At 46.7% G+C, this 11,464-nt stretch overlaps 1 protein-coding gene across 3 annotated transcripts in view; it reads left to right on the top strand.

Moving 5' to 3' along the window:
• Positions 1 to 1,944: 1,944 nt before the first annotated feature.
• Positions 1,945 to 11,464, top strand: part of PRKG2 (protein kinase cGMP-dependent 2) — a 95,242-nt gene continuing 85,722 nt past the window's right edge. For 2 of the 3 annotated variants that reach the window (XM_045074637.1, XM_045074624.1), the window contains exon 1: positions 1,953 to 2,061. The gene's annotated coding sequence lies outside the window, so the exon portion shown is untranslated. Of the gene's footprint in view, positions 2,062 to 11,464 lie in introns of all 3 variants that reach the window. The other variant, XM_045074666.1, reaches the window with a different exon arrangement.

Raw genomic sequence — 11,464 nt, 5'->3', positions numbered from 1 at the left:
ACAGGATCTTTGGGAAGGAGCTAATGTTCCCCTCAAAATGACTAGATGGGTGACCTCAGGCAGCAGGAGTACAGAAGCCTTTGCCTCAAGGAATAGTAAGAAAATACATATTACATGGTTGACCCTACATACACATATTTAACTGAAAGGAAAGATATACAGAGCATATTTATTCTTACTATGCATGATATATCTGATATTTTTATTCTACTTCATTTAAAAATGTGGACCCAGGGGCGCCTGGGTGGCTCAGTGGGTTAAAGCCTCTGCCTTTGGCTAGGGTCATGATCCCAGGGTCCTGGGATCGAGCCCCGCATCGGGCTCTCTGCTCAGCGGGGAGCCTGCTTCCCTTCCTCTCTCTCTCTGCCTGCCTCTCTGCCTACTTGTGATCTCTGTCAAATAAATAAATAAAATGTTTTAAAAAATGTAGACCCATTAATTAGCAATCCACTACCCCCCGCACTGCAACGTGGACTAAATGCATGAAAGGACTTTGAAGGACTTTGAAAATCTGATTTCCTTCTTGTTGTTCATAAAAATCCATTCTGTTGACTGAGAAGTCCATGATGACAGTGACTTAACAATGACTTAATTATTTTTCTTTTTCCTGTGGAATCCTTCCCCAGACCATCTTCTCTAGCTGGGCTATTTTGAAGGCCTGCATAAAATGGGAAGACTGTAGCATATGTTCATGAAAAAGTACTTTGTACTTTTGCTTAATTTTTTTTTTTTTCACTTGGCACAAAAACAAACAGGACTGCATTCTTCTTCTGAAATGTAGTGGCCCCATTCAACAGACCCTCCCTGGGCTCACTTCTATATAAGTCTACGTATGTACCAGCACTGACCAGTGCGACAGGAGCCACTGCCACCACGAGGTTTAACCCCCGGGGAGGTGGGTTCCGACCTTCTCCAGAATAAAACCTCACTGTACTTCCCGTTCCTCAGCACAGACACTGCCCTGTCCTCGGTGGACTTGCCAGTGAAATTCCTCTGGTGGTGGCAGGAGGGAAGGGGAAAAGCCACACGGGGATCTCTCAAGGCCAGAGCACAGCAAGTTACGCGGCGGGGCACGTATATATTTAGAAAACCATAATGCGAGCCTCAGGGGAAAAACAAAACAAGACAAAAAACCATGGAATCAGAAGGCGACTGGGCGAGCAACAGCGGCCTGGGCGATCCGGGAGGGGCCCTGCTCAGGGGCCCACCGGTTGCGAAGGTCTAATCTCTGCCCCTTAAAACTCGGTGCAAACCCCTGCCCCCGGGATCCCGTGAGCCGCAAACTGGGCGCAAGTTGTGGCTCCAGAGTCCGGGGACAGCGCGGCTCGGGGCTCCTGGGGTCACCGGTCCGCTGGGAGGGCAGCGAGTGACCAGAGAGCGCGTCCGGCCGTGCGCCCCGCGAGCGCTCCGCGAGGGAAGGCGAGCTGGGGGGGGGGGCGGCAGGGCAGACCGGGGCGGGGAGACGAACGCGCCCCCGAACTTCGCTGTCCCCTCGGCCCACTCGCTCCAAGTGGAGAGAACAATAACACAGAGCACGGTTCCCGCCCGACGTCGTCTCCCGCCGCGGCCTCGCTGCGGAGGGAGCGCGGGCAAGTGCGGGCCGGGCTCCGGCCAGGCTCGCCGCGGAGCCAAGGTGCGGCCGCCGGGATGCGCCCGGGACCCCACCTTCCGGGAGGCCGGCTCGGCACTCCGGCCCGCGGCCGCCCCGCTGACCCTCCCCCTCCTCCGCCTCCTCCCCTCCCTCCTCCCGCCCTCCCTCCGCCCTCCCGGCGCGTCTGCTCCGCACCGGCCCCCGCGGAGGAGCCAGGCGGCAGCGCCCGAGCCGCCGCAGCTCCTGCCCGCAGCGCGCTCGCCCGCGCCCCCGGATCCCCCGCAGCCGGAGCCCCGGGCCCGCGCCGCGCGTCCCGCGTCCCGCGCACGGCCGGGCTCGCCGAGGGCCCCGCGCTCCAGGCTCGGGCGCCGCGGGCGGCAGGGGAGGGCGGCGCGGGAGCGGACGCGGAGGCGCGGGGGCGGCGGCGCCGAGGCGACGAGCTGCGCACCTGGAAAGTTCCCGGCGGTGCGGTGAGCGCGGCGGGTGGCGGGCTGGGGCGCGGGGGCCGCGCGGGGAGGCGCGGGGCCGGGGTGCGCCGCTGCCTGCGGGGCGCGCGGGGCGCGGGGCGCCGTTCCACACCCGCCGCTCCCGTGCGTGTGTGTGGGGACGCGGGCGCGCGCGGCTGGCGGGCTGTGGCCGTGCTCCCCGGCGCCGCGGGCGCGGACGGGCTGCGCGAGCCTAAGAGGCGGGCAGGGGCGGGAGGGGCGAGCTCGGCGCGGGGGCGGGGGTCCTCGGGGCGGGGGTCCTCGCGGCTGTCCCCGCCGAGGCGGCGGCGCTGCGGGGCTGGGGCTCGCGGGGCGGGCCGCGTGCGCTCAGGCTCCTCCAGCCCTGCGGAGCGGCGGCGAGGCGGCCCGGGCGCGAGGACTTGGGAGTCCGCGCAAACTTGGGCGGGTGCTCGGGGGCGCTCGCGGCTCCGGAGCCGCTTCGCGTGCCTGCGTTTCTAAGTGATGCAGGGACAGGAGCGAGCGGACCCCGCAAATCGTCCACTTACAGGATGGGGGAGAAAGCAGGGGTCAGCGCGGGGCAGGACTCGGGTGCGGATGGGCGGCGGCCGAGGCCGGAGGTGAGGCTGGGAACAAGGGAGGCAGAATTAACAGGTAGAAAAGTCCGATTTCCACCTCGCTCCAGAGGGTCCGAGGAGCTTTTTTTTTTTTTTTTTACATAAGGGAAGGGAGCAACGTACAGCTCCCGACCCCCGTCCCCAGTTCCTTAGAAATCATTGTCTCTTTTCTTGGCAAGTTTCTGTTTAACTCCCGGACGAACGCAGTGTCTGTTCCGCGCTCCGGTGTAGTGCACCGAGCGCAGGACCTAATATGGTGGAGGATCCTCTTTGGAGAATGAGAGGCCATTGTGCCTGCGCTGAGACACTGTGTAACGGAAAATAAACGGCCTCAGACGATGTGGCAGAGATCTCTGTGCTCCGTGTGCAGACTGAACTACAGTCCTGTGCGGTCCTTACAGGTGAGGCTAACTCACCGCCCCGGGGAAGGCAGGTGCTGCCTGGAGGTTGCCCAAATCTTCTGATCCCACACTGTCTTCCTCTAGGCCATTTCCCTATCAGTGACTCCCTCTTCTATGTTTTCATTTTTCTGCATCTACGCTGGGCCATGATCCCGGGTTTACAAACACACTCAAGTTCCCACTGTTGTAAAAATCCACTTCATGAACCAAGTTATCATCTTGAAACCCCTGCTGTCTACGTCAGCTCTTCCCACGGTCCTTTGGAATCAGATTTCTATCCCAACTCTTGTGTGAAAGGCTAAATTCCAGGCTTTTCCCTCTGATTTAATTTGCTTTGGTGTATCTGTGGGATGTCAACGGCCGCCTGCTCACTTCTTGGAAGCCTTGCCTTCCTGGCCTCTAGGATACTTCTGCTACTTCTCCTACTTGTACAGCTGCGCCTTCCGCGTCTGCCTTGTTCGCTTCTCTGCCTCTTCTCCGATCAACGGGATCTGTAGCTGTCATCTAGATGTACATATGTAGTGGCAGAGGCATTCCTTCCCTTTCTTGGAGTGATCTCATCTACTAATGGGACTTCAAAGTCTTCCCTCTGTAAAGCAGTCTCTTGCCTCCACCTTTCTTTTTTGCTGCTCTCTGCTCAGCATTTCGACCGTGATGACACTCAGACACCTTATGCTCAACACAGATAAGGTCCGCTTCATTCCTGTCCCCATAAAGCATGCTCATTGCCCTGACTTGAGTCAATGTCTCGGCGCCCAGCCCGTAGATGGTGCTGTCTTCACCTCTGAACGAATGAATCCGTTAATGGCACTACCTTCCTCTCAGCCTTCTCAGATCAAAATATTGGGATCATCTTTCTTTCTTTCTTTCTTTCTTTCTTTCTTCCTTCCTTCCTTCCTTCCTTCCTTCCTTCCTTCCTTCCTTTCCCCTCTGTGCACACCCATGTTCTCACCACACTGAGCTATTTAGTCTCTGCAGGATTCCTTCCACCAATCTCATTCTGACTATGAACCCATTCATACCTTCTCTCACTTTTACCGAAGCAGTAGCTTCTTCTTACCCTATCTCTAGTTTTTCTTTCACGTGGGATGTATGCCTAGATACTTTTCCTCTCCTTATTGCCAGTCTCCTGGGCGCGTTAATCCACTACTTCAGCTCCAGCCCGTACTGAGGCTATCAGACCCATTTGCACCTCCGTGCTCCTGATCGTCCAGGGCTCACGTCTTACGGCCTACTGAAGTCCTCCGTGTTAGTGCCACAGGCCCTTCGGACGGAGCACGTCCCGAATTGGACTCCCTGTCTCATCCCTCCAATCTGTTCCACCTTTTGGTTAATGACATCCCCTCTTACCCAGTTTGCCACAGTGGAAATTTCCAAATCTTTGTTCTCTTTCTCCTTATCACCACTCAAGTTCCATCAGCTGTAATATCCTGACCTACACCTATAAAATTACATTGCTCTGTCTTGGCCTGTCTATCGGATACTGCAGCACCCAAAAATAGCTGAATGGCATGCCACCACATTGGACAGTGAAAACACAGGATATGTGTCGTTTGTAAAATTCACTATGAACATTCTGTTAGGTGGAGAGGCCCTTCAAAGAGAGAGTCAACCTCTGGGGTAGCTGAAACTGAGCTCATATGACTGCCTGAGGAAAGAAGATTGCTCTCGTACTGCCGTGCTGTGGCTACAGAAAACACACAGTAGATTCAAAACTGAGTCCCGGGTCATCAGTCACAAGACCGGAGGATGGTTTTAACTGTAGCATCGACAGGGAATTGAGCTGTTCTCACAACGGCAGCTCTGTGTGCTTCACCTCAGGGAAAAGAAGCAAGGGTTTATATATTTAGTGATGGTTAATTATTTTATAAAAGAAATTTGGTGAAACAAATTAAGGATAGCACCAAATGCATTAGTTTCACATAGACTTAAAAGACTATTTATAAAAGCTTGTGTAGTTCACTTCTCTGATTTCAGGGTAAACTCTCCATATCATAAAAAAAAGCATTGATTCTACTTTTCATGGTCTGTTGAAGGCAAGGAAATTGCAGAGTTACCTGTAGTCATAGCTTTTACCAAATCCCTGATGATCACAGTTTTCTCTTCTGGCTACCATGGAGCTGGTCCATATAAACAGAGTTATCTTGAGTTCCAGAAGTTCAGGACATGAGAATGGGGTTGGGACTTTGGCCTTTCCCCGTCCTGTCACCTTTGACTCGGATTGGCACAATAACCTGTGCTTTGTTCCTTTCCCTCTAAAGCTCTTTTCACTCCATTCCATATTTATGGCCAAGAAAATAGTCTTTTCTCAAGGACAAATCTGACCATATAACTTGAAAAAAACGTGACCTACACTAAAATGCAGATACCATAACGTGGTGTATAAATTCTTCCACGTCTTATTCCTGCCCTAGACTTTTCATGGCTCGTCACTCTTTCTCCCATCATGCATCTGTCTGTTTCCTGGATATGCTGTCAGCTTTTTTGCCTTCACTCTTTAATATGTGTTTTTTTTTAAATTAATAGACTTTAGTTTTTAGAGCAATTTTATAGAAAAATTAAACGAAAATTACAGAGTTTCCATATGCTCCCCTGCCCCCTCCTCCTATCCCCTATTCTTAATATCTTGTATCAATGTGATACATTGATACAATTGTATAATAATATATATTATTATGTATATTATATATTATTTATAAATATATATATTATTATATTATATATTTTATATATATATATATATATAGTATGATAATAAATGTTACATTTGTTATAGTTGATGAACCAGGATTGGCCCATGATTATTAACTCAAGTACCTAGTTAACAATAAGGCTCATTCTTTGTATTGTACATTCGGTGGGTTTGGACACATGTGCAAGACGCGTATCCACCGTCACAGCATCGCACAGTAATTTCACGGCCCTGAAACCTGCCGGTGCTCCTCCTATTCTTTCCTCTTTCCCTCTCTCGAAGTCTCTGCAACCACGGATCTTTTCAGTGTTCTAAATTTTGTCTTTTCCTGCATGTCAAATAGTGGGAATCATGCTGTAACTAGATTTTTCCAGACTGACTTCTCTCACTTGGCAATGTGTATTTAAAATGCCTCCATGTCTTGTCATGCCTCGATCGTTACAACTTTTCAACCCTGAATAATATTTCGTTGTCTAGGTTTACCGCAGTTTGTTTATCTGTCTGTCCAAAGAAGGACATACCGATTGCTTCGATGTTGCGGCAGTTATGAATAAAGCTACTGCAGATATCCATGTGCAGGTTTTGGTGTGGACGTACATGTTCATATCAGTCAAATTAATACCAAGGAACATGACCAATGGATTATATAATTATGTAGCTTTATAAGCGACTCCAAAACTGTCTTCTAGAGTGACTGTATCACTTCACACTCCCATTAGCAATGAATGGGAGTTCGTGCTGCTCCACATTCTTTCCAGCATCTGGTGTTGTCAGTGTTTGGATTTTGGTCATTCTGATAGGTATACGGTGGTATCTCACGACTGATTTACTTGGAGATTCTCTAACGACATACAATGTTGAGCATATTTTCACATCCCTATTTCCCACATGTGTATCTTCTGTGGTGACATATCTGCTTAGATTTTTGCCCATTTTAAAAAATATTTTATTAATTTATTTGACTGAGAGAGAGTGAGAGAGCACAGCAGGCAGAGCGGCAGGTAGAGGGAGGTAGAGGCAGGTAGAGGGAGAGGGAGAAGTGGACTCCCCACTGAGCAGAAGGCCCAGAGGTGGGGCTCGGTCCCAGCCCCCTGGGATCATGATCTGAGCTAAATTCAGATGTTTAACTGATTGAGCCACACGTGCACCCCTTATTTTTGCCCATTTTTTAACTGGGTTGTTTGTTTTCCTATTGTTGAATGTTAAGTGTTCTTTGTATATTTTGGATACTAGTCCTTTATTAAATATGTGCTTTGCAAGTGCTGTCTCCCAGTCTGTGGCTTGTTGGTGCATTCTGTCAATGGTGTCTTTGCAGAGCAGATGTTTTAAATGTTAATGAAGTCTGCCTTATCAACTTTTTTCCTTTCATGGATTGTGCTTTTGATGTTTTATCTAAAAAGTCATCACCAAACCCAAGATCACTTAGAATTTTGCCTCTGTTGTCTTACTAGCAGTTTTATAGTTTTGTGTTTTATATTTAGGTATTTGATACACTTTAGGATAATTTTTGTGAAGATATGAGATCTATATCTAGATTAATGAGTGTGTGTATGTTTGTGTGTCCAGTTTGTTAAAAAACTATCATTTCTCCACTGAACTGTTTTTGTTTCTTTGTCAAAGTCCAGTTAACTATATTTGCGTGAGTCTATTTCTGAGCTCTATTATGTACCGTTGATCTATTCGTCTATCTTTCACTAAAACCACTGCCTTGATTATTGCAGCTTTATAGTAAGTCTTTTTTTAATAGTAAGTTTTGAAGTCGGCTTGTATCACCACTGACTTTGTTCTCTGATAATATTGTGTTTGTTTAGTGCATGTTTTTTGATCAGTACATTTTTCTACTAAGATGAGTTATTTTGTTGGGTAAATAATGGTAACAGTACTAGTAATAATGTTTAATAATGGTAACAGTACTAGTAATAATGTTAAATAATGGTAACAGTACTAGTAATAATGTTAAATAATGGTAACAGTACTAGTAATAATGTTAAATAATGGTGACAGTACTAGTAATAATGTTAAATAATGGTAACAGTACTAGTAATAATGTTAAATAATGGTAACAGTACTAGTAATAATGTTAAATAATGGTAACAGTACTAGTAATAATGTTAAATAATGGTAACAGTACTAGTAATAATGTTAAATAATGGTAACAGTACTAGTAATAATGTTTAATATGGCTTTTCTTATTTGACCCTCTAACAACTTTACATGATGTGCATAGTGGCTTTTATCTACCTGTGGCTCTGTCCGTGGGTCTGTCCATCTATTCTATTATTGACACCCAAGCCCAAAGTCATGCCCAAGGACAGATATATACTAAGGAAACTGCTTGGGTTGAGAGTCTGGCTATGTCACCTTAGTCAGCACTATATCGTCTCCCATATTTACAGATAAATGTATTTATGTCAGACTCCATATGGGGAGAGAGAGAAATAGATATCATCTAGATCAGAGCCAAGATTGTGGTTTCAAACTAGTTTAGGGCTGGAGGAAAACACAGACAACAAAGCCCAACTGCCCCCACACTGGCTGCCAGGTGTTCGACCACAGGCAAGAGCCTTCACGGGCAGTTTGGCTTCTCCTGTGTCTTTTCCGGTACTTCTTGTATGGGATATTTCCTAAGTGGTGATCAAATTAATGTAATAATAATTTAAAATTGCATGTATTTTCTTCTTTTCTTGCTCAATGCCACAACTCATTTCATTCCTCTTGCCTGTTTATGGAGACAGAAGAATCCCACCTTCACGGTGAGCCTTTTTTTTTTTCTTTTTCTTTTTTTTTTTTAATTAATTGTCTTCCCAGATAGTTCGGTAGGCCCCTTTGGTTGAGGGCTTACCCTGAATATGTGCAAACAGGTAGAGGCAGTGTGAGGGAATGACAAAGCTTGTCATTAGTCCTTACAGTCCTAGATCCTGAGCTGGGTCATTCATGAAGCTTTCTGGTCTCCATTCTTAGGTGGAGCTTCCCTTCTCAGGGAAGGTTGCCCAGGCTGTTCCAGAATCATTTCTTTCTTTAATGGAAGAGATAAGCCAGGCAGAGTAAGGTTCCCCTCACCCCCAGGGAATAACTGGCATCTTTAGAGACCTCTTGTCTGGAAGACATCCAACATGCTAGACTTTGTCCCAACCACCAATGATCTCTTCTGGGAGTTCCTCCCACCGAGACACTCAGTGTCTGTCTCCAGCACTGTAAGAGCTACTTGGGGCCTGTTGTGTGTCAAGCATTGTACAGGATACCTTGTAAACATAATCTTCATAATGACCTTATGAGCTGAATATAATTATACCCGCTTCCTAGATTGGAAAACAGGATTCTAAGTCATTTGTAGAAGGTCACACAACCGGAAAGGGCAGGTTGTCTTCCAAACCCTGGCTGGCCTGACTCTGTTGCTCACCTTAAATTCTCATCTTTATCTCCAAGTTCATTTCTTATTACATCAAGTCTTGCCCTCTGATTCTAACAATGACTTTAATAACCTGTAGTTGCTAGTTTGATGGGGCAGCATCCTGTGTTTCTAACAATATGTTCTCCTTGTGGCTAGCAATACATTTTGGAGAAATAGCTTATCTATCTTAGTGACTGATATAGGAAACAGTGAATCTAATTAGATTTTGTGAAGCCAGGCACTTGAAGCCTTGGCTTAAGGGACAACAAAATTTAAATGAGTGAGCTCACTGAGAAATCAGACTCAGTATTGAGCCATTCAGTAACCGACTTACATATCTTAAATTTGTTACTTGAAAGATCAGTTAATTTCACCCCTCTTAAGAATTCTTGGCTTGAAGGATTTACACAGCTTCTAAAGCATCTGCATTAAAATGGGGGGAAGAGCTGGTGTTTTGGGAGATCTTAACACCTGTTTCATTGTGTTTCAAGCTTGTAAAATTATTGGATTGGAATAGGGTATTTTGAGTACCATACATAGAGCAAAAATGTTTCTAAGCCTTTTCATATTAAGAATGTTGGAACTCTTCTCTCTGTCCAATTGGATTCCAAATCCATGGAGTTATGCCCCTGATACAGTACATTGTGGCACTGCCTTCGGCCTTAGTAAACAGTTGTTCTATGAATAAAGAGTAAATTAGTTTAATGTTACATTTTAAAGTTTTTATGCTCACTTTTCTTTATAAGGCAATCGCTTTTCCTTCAACCTGCCCCTTCCTCCAACCTGCCTCGGTTGGGAATGCTTGTCCATGGACCTAAAAAGCATGTCTAGGAAATGGGTTACTGCTGGATGTTAAAAACTTGTGCACTCATTAATTTAAGACACCCCTGGGAGCTCCATCTCACACCTGCCATGCAGAATTCCACTCAGGTTTATTCCTAGGTCCCAGTCTAATGTCTTCTGAATTGCTTATTTGGATACAAGGGTGTCCACTTCATTGAATTCTAGTCTCCTCAACCTTTTTATGTATTCTTAATATGTAATAGTAAATGCCGCCAAGTCAAGAGAAACTTAAAGGTTAAACCTGCCACATCTTTGCAACATAGCAAGGCAGTTTTCTGGAGGCTAATGTTTATTAATGCCTATTCTGAACCTCTGAATTCTATGAGGAATATCTGGGCATTACGAGATTACTTCTGTAAGTACGTTTATTTGCTGTGTGTGCCGTCTGTCTCAGGCGATGTGCATTGGCTATTTGGTTGCATCTGCTTGAGGCTTAGAGGCTGTTTTAGATCTGTCTGTCTTTGCCTTTATTGCTGTAGAGGTCACGATTATTCTGGGGGAGCTAGTGAAATCAGTCTGAGCATTTCATTTCTCCTTGAGTTTGAAATTTAAAGGGAGAGAGGGGCAAGAATATGTGGCTTATGTAATTATGAAGTGTCATCTAGATCTTCGGGTGTTATATCATGAGAGAGAATTTAAACTTAACTGTTATAATGCATCTTGAGCTATGGTTGTCAAAAAGTACACATGTGGAAGTATGACGTTTAGATAGGTAGCCTAAAAAGACTTACACTTAATGGGAATTAATCAAAGCAGTGTTTTTCCGAACTCACCTTTTCAAGTTCTCCTTACTCGTTTTGCTCATATGCGCTTCTGATCTGCAGGCGATTTTTAAAAAATTTTCATTGAATTGATTCAGTAAGCCTGATACCTAATTTATCTCCCACTTAAGTAATAATATCAGTGAAATCACAAGTCTGCGGGGCCAGTTATTTGTATTTATAAGGAATGTTACAGTAAACACAGAGCTACAGAGCTTTGAACAACAATGAAAGGATTCTGACAGAGTTAAAACCACCCTGATAATTCTTGTTTATGTCCCCCCCCCCCCGCCCCCCCCCCACGGAGATCTGCTGGTTAGGGACGCACTTTGGGGTCTACGCTGAACATATTGGGAACCGGAAAGGAGTGGAGCCTTGCACCGCACATCATCGTTTTGGGATAAACCTTGGCTTTAGGATATTCCGTAAAGGATGTCAACGACTCCTTATCCCTCTGTTCTACTTTCTAGGAACTGTTGCCCAGAACTTTTTAACAGGGAAATACAGAACACAGGGGTGCCCCAGCAGGAGGAACGCGTTAACAAGGCGGCAGCACCCCTCAGTCTGGTCGGCAGGAGGAAGGCAGACGCGGTTTTCTAGATCAGGGAGTAGTTTCTTGCTGCGGCTGCACAGGGAGCGGGGAGAGCGTGCCCAGGCCGAGCCTCTGCTTCTGTAGCGGCTCCTTCGTGTGGCCTCTTGGCCTCGCTGATGTCCAGTTTTGCTGT

Source organism: Mustela putorius, unplaced genomic scaffold (genome assembly GCF_011764305.1).
Source record: "Mustela putorius furo isolate JIRA1106 unplaced genomic scaffold, ASM1176430v1.1 tig00000040_pilon_pilon_pilon, whole genome shotgun sequence".
Classification (NCBI taxonomy): domain Eukaryota; kingdom Metazoa; phylum Chordata; class Mammalia; order Carnivora; family Mustelidae; genus Mustela; species Mustela putorius.
Note: the sequence above shows the minus strand (reverse complement) of the source record. Positions and strands in the feature narration are given on the sequence as shown.